Genomic DNA, 12,272 nt, shown 5'->3' on the forward strand with positions numbered 1-12,272 from the left:
GTTCTTCCCATTGACCTAGTATCATGAGCTTCGGAAAGAAGTAAAGTTTCACAGTGTAAGTAAATAAAAAAAAAAATTCTTAAACTTTTTAAGTTGTATTCATATCACATAGCAATATCTTTTTCTTTGTGGACAAACATTACAGTCATCATCCGTCAAGAGCGTAATAGACGAACAACATTTCATGCAAGCATAAAATGTAAGTTGTAGTATTGTTTTAGTAAGTAAATAAAAAGTACTTTATCAAATCCTCTCTCTCTCTATGTAGATAAACTGAATTGCCCTGCTCGCTTCTTCTTGTATGTCCAGGCTAGTCTGAGTAACTACGGTACAGATTTTGATACGGTCTTGGAATTCCCAGGACCAATATATTGCCGGTATTGATATCGATAACAAGCAAAAATAGTTGAAATTCTGGATTCCCAGGTTTGATGAACTATATATACCCATATATACGCACACATAATTAACTCTCAGTGCGCGAGCCCTACTTGCACTTGGACATGTTTTTTACGTTGTCACCGCGCAGCCTCCGCTTAGAGCCGGTGTTATCAAACTATAAGAAAGAAATTGGTGACAGAGCATCGGGATATCGTCGGTCGCGGGCTGATATCTCTGCTGGACCGCTCTCCGCTTCCCGCCGCCGGCCAATCACACGCCCCCGAAATCGCCCGATGCGCCTGGAGCGGCTGGTGGTTTTGGTGGTGGTGGTGGGGGAGGGGGGAGGGGGACGCGTGTGCGGGATTCGTGTCCCGGCGTCCGTCTCTGTCTGCTCCGTCCGTGGTCCTTGGTGGAACGGTACGTTCTTCTCTGATTTTCCTGATTGCAGGCTCCCTGGCTCTTCTTGTGGGTCTTCAGAGCTCTTCTTATTTGTGTCTCACTGTATCCATCTTTCTTGAAGGTGTCCTTGAGGTGTTGCAATTCTCCTGACAAACTTGGCTTATCGCAGATAGACCTGGCCCTGTGCACTGAGGTGTTGAGAACAGAATTGCGTTGCGCAGGGTGGTGGCAGCTGTTGACATTAAGATAGAGGTCCGTGTGTGTTTTCTTTGTATACACTGCGTGTCCCAGTGTGCCGTCCACGTTTCTTATGATTCTTGTGATCGGAATATCCAGAAAGGATCTTCTATCTCCATGGCAAATTTGTTATTTCCATGTATATCATTGAGGCGTTGATGGAACTCTAGCAGTTTGTCCCTGCCATGTGGCCAAACTACAAAAGTATCATCAACGTACCTGTAGAAGGCTTTTGGCTTCTGTTAGCTTTTCGAAGTGCTCCATGTGAAGGTGGGCTATGCCTGGTGCTAGGGGGGCGCTTGATGATATCCTCCTCAAAGTGTTCCTCGAGTAAAGCCAGGTGTGTCATCTGTTTTAGCGCTACGCTGTATCACCACTATTAAAATTTCTCTTCAGAATCGGTTGCAGAAAATGTAAATATACAAAACAATTTTTCCTTCTATGCAATGTGCAGAAGACTGACAATTTCACCTGCTTCTGCGATGCGTTCCACGGCACTGCTTGCAACACAGTGCGAGCTCCCTCCTTGTCTGTCATAGATCTGTCCTACCTCTTCACTGCTGTAGTAGAGTCGGTGGAAGAAGCACACTGACGGTTGCAGTTACCCTGGCGTGGATGCTTCGCGCGTCTACCTCAGCCATACGGGTAACAAGATTTGTTTTCGTCACTGTGGTAACACCTCAGTCTTGTCGCAGCGCTGTAGATGATTGTCGGCCCGTTAGTCCTATAATGTAAATTCGACAAGTGTCACACAATTTATATAATTGCAGTACGAATTTTTGAAGCTGCAACGGACTGTGCGCTATTAAGGGGCAAGTATGAGAATTACACGGGTACATATAAACCAATGTAACTTTTACTGTTTGAGAGATAATTGAACTAAATTCTGTACATTTTGCCATTATGGTAATGCCTGCAATCTGGACTTTTTTCAAATTTTTTTCTAGGTAATTTGATCACGAGTTGCTAGATACTTTTAGAACATATATTATCACAAGAGGAACATTTTCTCAAAGGTTACTTTACTTATCATTTTCAAAATGTTGCATGTTATCCTTAGTAAATAGATAACAAAATCTATAATCCAGTTTTTTGTATTAGTCTTAGAACACTCTCAATGATTTGTTTTAAATTTACGTGTATTTTATATAGCAGTTTTTGTTTTCCAAATATTTAAATAAAATTGACAATAATGTAGTTTGAAAAAAATTGTTGCATAGGAAGTAGTAGGTACAAAGTCTGCAGCAAATTTCACCTTTTTGTCTGCAGTAGTTCAGAAAAAAACCTTCCTTATACGCTGAAAAAAGAAACTTGCGAGGAATGTATAAAAAAGATTTTATAGGCCCTTACGCTGGAAACAAGTATCTTACTGTTGGCCTCTTGTTGCTCTTTTCTCCTACACTGATCCTTCTGGAGTGCCCTTTTGGCAATATCCTTCACTGACATTTCATAACTACATAGCAATATGCACAACATCAGTCTTCTTCGACGACAGGTTTTCAGCAACCTGCAACAAATACTAGTCTTACAAGGGTCCTGACTCTTCCAGAGGTACCATCATTGAACACCAGACAAGCATCATGTGACGAAATTTTAACAATAGTAAATGAGCAAAATGTTGTCTTTGGGCGTCTCTTCTATATGAGGTTATTAAAGCTTTCGTTCGAGTCTTGTGGCTCACCACGAGGGAATTTCTCTAATAAATTGTAAGTAACCTAAGTGTGTGTCGGGTAACAGCCTTTTGTTCCCTACAGACATATTCTCTGACAGCAGGAAATCATGAAATATCGTGAACAAGGACAGAGTTGTGTAGAAAAGGGGGTATAGCACGATGCATTGGTTAAAACATGATGCCTTTTGCACCATTTGTAGCGCGAACACAACTCTAAAAATTGGAGATAATATTTCTAACGCGCTACAGAAATGTCCGGTGACAACAAAAATCAACATTTGTGACCAATTTTACATACATCCCTCCTCAGGCAACTTCCTGACACATTAAAACTGTGTGCCAGTCCGGAGATGCAACCCGGGTCCTTTCCTTCTACATGTAGGTTTGACTCCCAGCTGAAGAGATTTATTCCTGAAACAGTCCCCCAGGCTGTTGCAAAGCCATTTCTCCGAAATACCCTTTCTTTCCGCCGGTCGGATAATATACAGGAGAAATTATATAACGTTCGGAAGTTAGCGCGGAGGTACTGGTGGAAGTAATTTTGTGAGGGCGTATCGTGAGTCGTTCTTCGATCGCTACGAAAAGACGCCTTTTTGAAGGGCCAGATTTTACACTGTTGTGTGGCCACTATAGTGTTACCGTCAACATTGGTGTAAACTGGCTGCAGTAGACACCAGTACTGCGTATGGCCGCGCGATATTGATGATGAAACTGTCCGTTGCAGATAGTTGTCGAAATATTGTCGAGGTGATGCCGGTGTTGTTCACCAAGAGTGAAGAATATTTCGCATGTCTGGGCAACATCTGTCTCCGCCCTTGTCTGCGTATGTTTCCCTCTCTCTCTCTCTGCCTTGCTTCCTCTTTCTCACAAAGACAGGGCTACAGTGTCAAGTTTTTTCACTTTATTTGGCGTTGTATGGGTCCACAGCATAGTACACATCATATTAAGCCATTTTGCAAAGAAAATGTCCGCACTAGCTGGAATAAATTTAATATTCGTTGTGACAGCTGTTTCGGCTTTAATTCTGTTCTCTAGTAATCTGCGAATACAACATTGGTGAGATTCTACACACTTATGGCGGTTGTCCATGTGAATAAGCATACAGTGGAATTATACATTTATACTTACTTCTAATTTGATGTGACGACCATATTGCATCCATAGTAAACCGGCGTTGCATAATTCGAAGGCATTATGTGATATGTAGTAATCGTAAACGTATGGAATACATTTTGGCATTTATTGACATTTCGTTTACTCTGACGCTCGTTTCACACTACTTCCCGCATACGTGACGTCATTTTGACGTCACGCAGAGTATCTATGACATCACGATCGGTTATCAACTTTGTGACAAGCAAGAATATGAATGTTGTTGTTCTTCGTATCACTCGCAGCAATTTAAGCTTTCCTCTTATTTATCTGCCTAACCACAAATTCGGAAATCGTCACAAATTCGGGAACAAAGAGCCAAAACTTTATGAGAAGAAAGAATTCGAATTTTATTGCTGCTCATTTTAGTCGCAGAATTTAAAGTTGTATTCTTAGGTTCCTGCTTAACCACTCAGTCGGAAGTGTTCGTAAATAATCAGAGAAGTATTTCTGACAGGAAGAATACCAATGTTACTGCTCGATTCACTCATTGCAATTTAAGCTGTCCTCTTAGGTTCCTGACTAACCGCACACTCGGAAGTCACCACACAATCGGAATAAAGGGCCAGATATTTGTGAGGAGGAAGAATATGAATTTTATTAATGCTCGTTCAGTCGCAATAAATGAAGCTGCCTTCTTAGGTTCTTGTCTAACTACACACTCGCTAAACATTTATTGCATCCTTCATTCTAATAAGATAGAAATGTAAATAACATGGGATATTGCAGAACACACTTGTTTTACATTCATAAGAAAGTCCCAGGATGTGTTACCAACGCTGACATAAAAAAATTGCATATAGAAAGATGCGAGCCTTCGACACCAGAAACAACGACGTTAACCGTACGCTAGTACTTACTGATGTAACTTTTGAATCTTGTCTTGGTTACCATAGCATCTCTTGAAGGTTTATATCATTAGTACATTATTAACTGACTTTTAGTGATAATGGTGACATGTTTGTGGTAAATTTTCAGTGTTCTATCACCTTGAAACGGCATACTGAGAATTGTGATACAAGCGTTTTTCAGGCTTAATTTGTAAATTAGAGACGATATCAACTTCTGAGAGAGCACTCTTACATGAAAGTATTAACTGTCGATAAATCATTATATGATGTTTAATTATGGAAATAATTAAAGTAAATCATTCCAAGAATGGCTCGTCTTTATATATCTCCGATACGTCTCCGATACGTCTTGTGAGAGGCCGTATCAAACGCTAACGAAAGTCGATAGCAGCTGCTGCGGTCGTCGATTTTGCGCGTGAAGTCAAAACGATGTCACGTACGCGTGAAGTGTTGTGAAACGAGCGTTACTCATACGTTTACAAAGTATAGTTAGCTAAGCAATGATAATGTTGCATTTCATTGGTTGGATTTTGCAGTGAATTACGTCTTTCGTCGGAGTATGTACTATCTATTTTCGTGTTCCAGTATTTCAACAAAGTTTTGCCGATTCAAAGAATACACCAGAAACGGCGATAATAATAATTACTCTAGCTTCTTTTTACGTCTAAAAACCAACAACATACAGCCTAGAAAATTGCAACTGCATTACACATACTACACAGAATAGCAAAAGAACATACTTGAAGAGTGTGAGATATCTAAAAATTTTATGCGTAAGAGAGACTATCCACACGAAATATTAAACTAAAACACAGTCTTTAAACACAGATATTATCTGGAAGATATTATTGACGTACTGGGCCACGAAAAGGGATAGTACATATAGACAAGAAAACAAAGTCCGATCAATGATACAGTTCGTAGCAAAATCCTATCTGTGAAACATACTCTGTCGTTGCTTTTCTAATTATACATTGTAAACATTTAGCATCACGGCAAACGAAATGTCTAGTAAATTTTAAATCGTACTTCATAGTAAACGAACTATCAAATAAGTGTCAAAACTTATTAGATGCGTTTACAATTACTACATGGCACGTAATCACTACGAATTAGGCAATGGCAATTTAATATAGATTGAATATGGGCGTAAAATCAAACTAGACGTAAATATCAATGTGTAATTTATTCATACGGACTGTCATCGAATGTGCAGATAATCTCACCGATATTGGATTCACAGATTACTTGAGAATGGCAATGAAGCCAAAACAGTTGTAAACAAAATTTGATATTTTTACTTTTATGCAGATTCTGAAAATACGGGTGTTTATACTTAATTTGGTTTTTGTTTTATTGAAATATTCGAATATTTACTACTTTAAACAAATATTTGAAATAATCATTCCACTGACACTTCTGAGAACTTCGTTTAGCCTCATTGATGGAGAGTAATCCTCATGATGACTCGTCAATTACAAAACTAGAGCGCATTGAACATGTGTAGGAGAGGATGATTACGAGACTGTGTAGACTAAAACAGCAATTGGGAAGCACTAAGTTATCAAATGGTCAAAGCATAAGGCACCGACGGACTGATAAATAAATTGAGTAGATTACACAATAGCAAGCAAGCCACACACCGTCAGGTGGCTTGCGGAGTATGGATGTAGATGTAGATGTAGAATATTGTGATATGACTATTAGAAATAACAGGGATAATTTAGATCGTATGAAGAGAGCTGTCCGGGAATTTATTATCACAAGCTGTCTACTGATGCTGTGTTTCACTGAGTGGTGTAAATACCTGAAGGCAAAAGAGGGAGATAAACTAGACGCTTTCCTACACAAAATTACTAAACTAAATGCTGTTGTGCTTGCCATGGAACCTGTGTTTCATGATCTTACACATCCAGGGCTGTTCAACAAATTTCTGAAGGGCAAAACACAAAATACCAACGAATCTTTTAACATTGTTGTATGATCAAGGATGCTAAAAATGTTTTTGTTGGAATGTCAGTCTTCGAACCTGGTGTTTTTGACGCTACTCATACTTTTGGCTGTTTTGCGATACTACAGGGTTTGGAGCATCTTCGAATTCGTAAAAGTTAAAATACCACTAAAAGTGTGATGGACTTGGACTAACTGCGAATCATGAAGGCAGAGCTTGCAGCAAACAGTTTGTCAAAAGAAAGCCAATAACGTTGGGTCAGAAAGATGAAGAAGGAGATGAGGACTACCAGCCAGGAGGAGTCTAATATAAATTGTATGTATCACTTGGCTGTCTATTAAATTTTTTTCTTTAAAAGGCAATTTTTTCAAAATTACATTTTAAGTGTAAATGACCATTTTTCTCAGAAACTTTTAAATCTACACCTATGAATTGTTTACAACATTACATAGATAGTACTGTGATGTTGTAGGCCTGCTTTAGTAGCATTTACTCTGATGGTTAAAATTCAAGAAATTAAAATGCTGAAAATTTAAAACAAAAATTACTTATTTAAGAAAAAAATCATGACTTTTTTCCTAACTGTCATTTTAAAGTGACTGTAGAGCAATATATCACAAAACATTAGAACATGTGGTAAAAATCGCACATTTATATATTCAACAGTTCCTGAGAAAATGGAGCATTTATACAGTCAATTTAACATTGTCATCATAAGCTGGTACGACTCCCCTTAAACCTATTGGAGATAGTCTGGACGCTCGAAAGTTGGCATCCGTATGCAGAGCAACTGGATTTGTTTATTGCCAGCAGGAAATGGAAATTTAGAAATGGGAAAATGACTACACCAAAGCTGTGGAACACAGAAAACAATGTATATAAAGATCGAAATCTGAAAAAAGACATTTTAGCTGCTAAGTCGTCATAGAACATCTGCGTTGGCGAGCCACAATTTTATTCTTCATGCGTTCTGAAGACGCTTTCGTAATCAGCAAATTCCAACTGTTCCTTTTTAAAACAGTGTATATATTACTCTTTGCGTCCCACAGCTCTGGTCATAGATGTGCTGCATTTATGAAATTAATAGTTATCTCAGTGTACTGGTGAACGACATTAAAATACACTCCTGGAAATTGAAATAAGAACACCGTGAATTCACTGTCCCAGGAAGGGGAAACTTTATTGACACATTCCTGGGGTCAGATACATCACATGATCACACTGACAGAACCACAGGCACATACACACAGGCAACAGAGCATGCACAATGTCGGCACTAGTACAGTGTATATCCACCTTTCGCAGCAATGCAGGCTGCTATTCTCCCATGGAGACGATCGTAGAGATGCTAGATGTAGTCCTGTGGAACGGCTTGCCATGCCATTTCCACCTGGCGCCTCAGTTGGACCAGCGTTCGTGCTGGACGTGCAGACCGCGTGAGACGACGCTTCATCCAGTCCCAAACATGCTCAATGGGGGACAGATCCGGAGATCTTGCTGGCCAGGGTAGTTGACTTACACCTTCTAGAGCACGTTGGGTGGCACGGGATACATGCGGACGTGCATTGTCCTGTTGGAACAGCAAGTTCCCTTGCCGGTCTAGGAATGGTAGAACGATGGCTTCGATGACGGTTTGGATGTACCGTGCACTATTCAGTGTCCCCTCGACGATCACCAGTGGTGTACGGCCAGTGTAGGAGATCGCTCCCCACACCATGATGCCGGGTGTTGGCCCTGTGTGCCTCGGTCGTATACAGTCCTGATTGTGGCGCTCACCTGCACGGCGCCAAACATGCATGCGACCATCATTGGCACCAAGGCAGAAGCGACTCTCATCGCTGAAGACGACACGTCTCCATTCGTCCCTCCATTCACGCCTGTCGCGACACCACTGGAGGCGGGCTGCACGATGTTGGGGCGTGAGCGGAAGACGGCCTAACGGTGTGCGGGACCGTAGCCCAGCTTCATGGAGACGGTTGCGAATGGTCCTCGCCGATACCCCAGGAGCAACAGTGTCCCTAATTTGCTGGGAAGTGGCGGTGCGGTCCCCTACGGCACTGCGTAGGATCCTACGGTCTTGGCGTGCATCCGTACGTCGCTGCGGTCCGGTCCCAGGTCGACGGGCACGTGCACCTTCCGCCGACCACTGGCGACAACATCGATGTACTGTGGAGACCTCACGCCCCACGTGTTGAGCAATTCGGCGGTACGTCCACCCGGCCTCCCGCATGCCCACTATACGCCCTCGCTCAAAGTCCGTCAACTGCACATACGGTTCACGTCCACGCTGTCGCGGCATGCTACCAGTGTTAAAGACTGCGATGGAGCTCCGTATGCCACGGCAAACTGGCTGACACTGACGGCGACGGTGCACAAATGCTGCGCAGCTAGCGCCATTCGACGGCCAACACCGCGGGTCCTGGTGTGTCCGCTGTGCCGTGCGTGTGATCATTGCTTGTACAGCCCTCTCGCAGTGTCCGGAGCAAGTATGGTGGGTCTGACACACCGGTGTCAATGTGTTCTTTTTTCCATTTCCAGGAGTGTATTAACATAAACATCTGAGTGTTATTCCAAACTAACTTAATGAACTTCTTCGAGTCCCTCAACCAAAGTGTTGCAAATGTGTTGTACCAAGAGACAAATCGATGAGAAGTGTGCTGCAAACAGGCAAAACAAATTTCTAAATGAATCACCACTGGCCAACAACTGAAAAGTGGTCGCCAATCTGGTCTTAACAGTTACACAGTTCATAATATTGGTGTTCATATTAACAATTCTCTGACGAATTGCTTTCAAACTATATATTCAAAAACGTGATCCAATATTTTGGAAAAGACACGTATCCCGCGTCAGTCCAGGAATTAAAATTTCGGACGCAGGTTGCTTTCAACAAAAAGTTTCGATTTCTCTTTTTTTTTATAATATTTTTCCTTCCATTGTCTCGGCCTCAATCCATTTCACGGCCATAGTGTGGCTCCTTAAACATTTTTCACCGACAAAGGTATTGCTGCAAACATTGCCAGGCAACATGGCTGGCAGTATTGCCTGTATGTGTGGCTCCAATTCGTGTGGCTGCAATGTCATAGCCGACAATATGCAATTTTTATGGTCCGTGTAGGAAAGAGGTACAGAAAGTGGCTACAGAAATGAAAATGGGGAAATTACTAGGTCGTGGAAATCTACCGATAGAGTTAATGAAGTATGACCCAAAGATTCTACACAATTATCTAAGAAAGTTATGTGGTAGATACGAATGGTGAGGTAATTCCAACAGAGTGGCAAATAGGTAATTTAGGACCTATAGACAAAAATGAAAGCACGATAGTTTGCAGCAATTATCGTGGCCTAAGTGACATGATCAGTTAGCAGGCTGTACGAGTGGATTTTAAAATCAAGAATGAAGAAGATTACATCTGAGTGAAGTAACGCAGTGGCTTTCAAAGGGGTAAGTCATGTGTGGATAATATCTATACCCTAAGACACTTAACGGAGGAGGGATGAGAAAGAATTGAAAGCAGGCATTTGGTCTTCATAGGTCTTCAGAAAGCATATGACACAGTGCCACTAAAGATAGTGTTCGAGGTGCTATGGTCAGAGAAACTGCCATAAAGTTACGTAAGGAATGTCACAAACCTTTAGAAGTCAGCAGAATGTGTTATAAAAGTAGAGAAATAAATTTCTAGAGATGACTTCCGAATAACTAAAGGACTGAAACTATGATGCTGTCTGTTTCCCATACTCGTTAAGATGTATGTGCAGGAGGCTCCGGATTACTGACGTAGAATGTATGTTAGTATGGAGATTGAAGTACGGAAGCAGTACACACTTTTCTATGCTGATTATCAGGTCGTTGCAACAAACGATGAAAAGCATATCTTACATGCCTAGGAAGTATCTGGAAGAATATAAAAAGTGGGGTTTAAAAATTAATCTTTAGAAGACGGAATTTCTATGTTACGGGGAGTAAGGAAAAAAGTTGGACACTGGCGAACATCAAAGTGTGTAGAGGCTTTAAGTACCTAAGCCGTATCTTATTACGTGATGGAAAATGCGACATAGATATTCAACAACGGATCAGGAGAGGAAAGGCTGTTATTCAGAAATCTTACAATTTGCCCTAAAAATGAGTTAATAGTTATGCGATTATACAAATCCATCGTGGAACCAGAACCAAATTACGGGAGTGAGTGTTGAGATCTAGCAGGAAGAAATAAAAGGAGACTTTGAGCTTTAGAAATGGACCACTTAAGAAGAGCCTATAGAATTTCCCTACTTGACCGCGCAAGAAATGTGTAAAAAGAGGAACAGTGCATACCCTTTATACTGTACGTATTAAAACAGAACAGAACAAAGACTGCTTGTATGGTTAGAGTATTTTAAGAGAATGGAAGAAAGACGGGTGCCCCAAGAGAGCACTTTCGTAGCTACCTCCTGGAAAGAGGATAAGTGGAAGACCAGGAAATGGGTGTCGAAGGGATATCCAAGACGCGATGGAGAGAAAAGAGTAGAACAGGGTGAAAAAGAACGGCACTGGGTTACAGAGAAGCGGAATGCGCCGACAGCTGTAAGACCACCACGACAGACAGAAGAGTAAACGTATCTTAAAAGCGTCATAAATAACCATCCATATTTTTTACACTAAAGGAAAGAGAAGTGCTGTGTTTATGCGATATTGTGTTGCAAGTGTTACATCCTGTATCTGAGCCCCAAGTAAAAATCTGGATTTTCCTAGCCACGACTCCCGTTAGTGAAGTATGTCAAACAGTTTGTGAGATGAAGTGCAGTGGATTTTAAAACGCACACTGGGGCCTCCCGGTGGATGATAAAACTATGAATATCGCACCTCTGCAGAACATTAGAAGTCAATATTTGCCGCTTGCGCTTGACAGCTACATTAGCGAACACGCGGCGCTGACGGACTGACAAATCGGGGGCTAGGCGAGCCTCAGAATGGAAACGAGCTGTGAATGCAGCGCCGCCCTGTGGCCTGCCACGGGACAAACGCAGTCGAATTAATCAATCAATCAATCAATCAGTCAGGCCCAGCGCGCCGCGCCAGTATACAGGCGTCGGACGCGTGGCGTGCACCCTGCCCGCTGCTCATTTGTCAGCTACTGTCGACCGCCGGCGGGGCGCGTTATAAAGCCCGCACCTACCGCGCGCGCGCAATTTTTCTTCTCCGGAGAGAACAGAACAAGCTTTCGAGCAAGGATTATTCGGTTTGTCATCCGCTCTTGTCTTAGCACTCCGTGCGTCCCTCGTACACTGTTATCATTCATTATCTTGCACGAGCGTCTGACAAATCCTATTGAGCTTTCTTCTCCCACGTCTCTTTCACCGGCGCTGTACTCGGTAGACTAAGCAATGCAGCAGAACACGTCCTTTCATTTATCTTCGCGGGTTTCAATTTTTTAACGTGTGTAGCACACAGGGCGTAAATAAATTCGGGCCTCGCTGTCTAAATAATCGGGAAGTATGCTATACATTCCCCCCATTTATCTCGAAATTCTTTCTGTGATAAGAACAGGTTATAACACAAGCCGATTTATTAGCACATTGGACTCACATTCGGGAGGACGACGGTTCAAACCCGCTTCCAGCCACCCTGATTTAGGTTTTCCGTGATTTC

Source organism: Schistocerca nitens, chromosome 1 (genome assembly GCF_023898315.1).
Source record: "Schistocerca nitens isolate TAMUIC-IGC-003100 chromosome 1, iqSchNite1.1, whole genome shotgun sequence".
Taxonomy (NCBI): Eukaryota; Metazoa; Arthropoda; class Insecta; order Orthoptera; family Acrididae; genus Schistocerca; species Schistocerca nitens.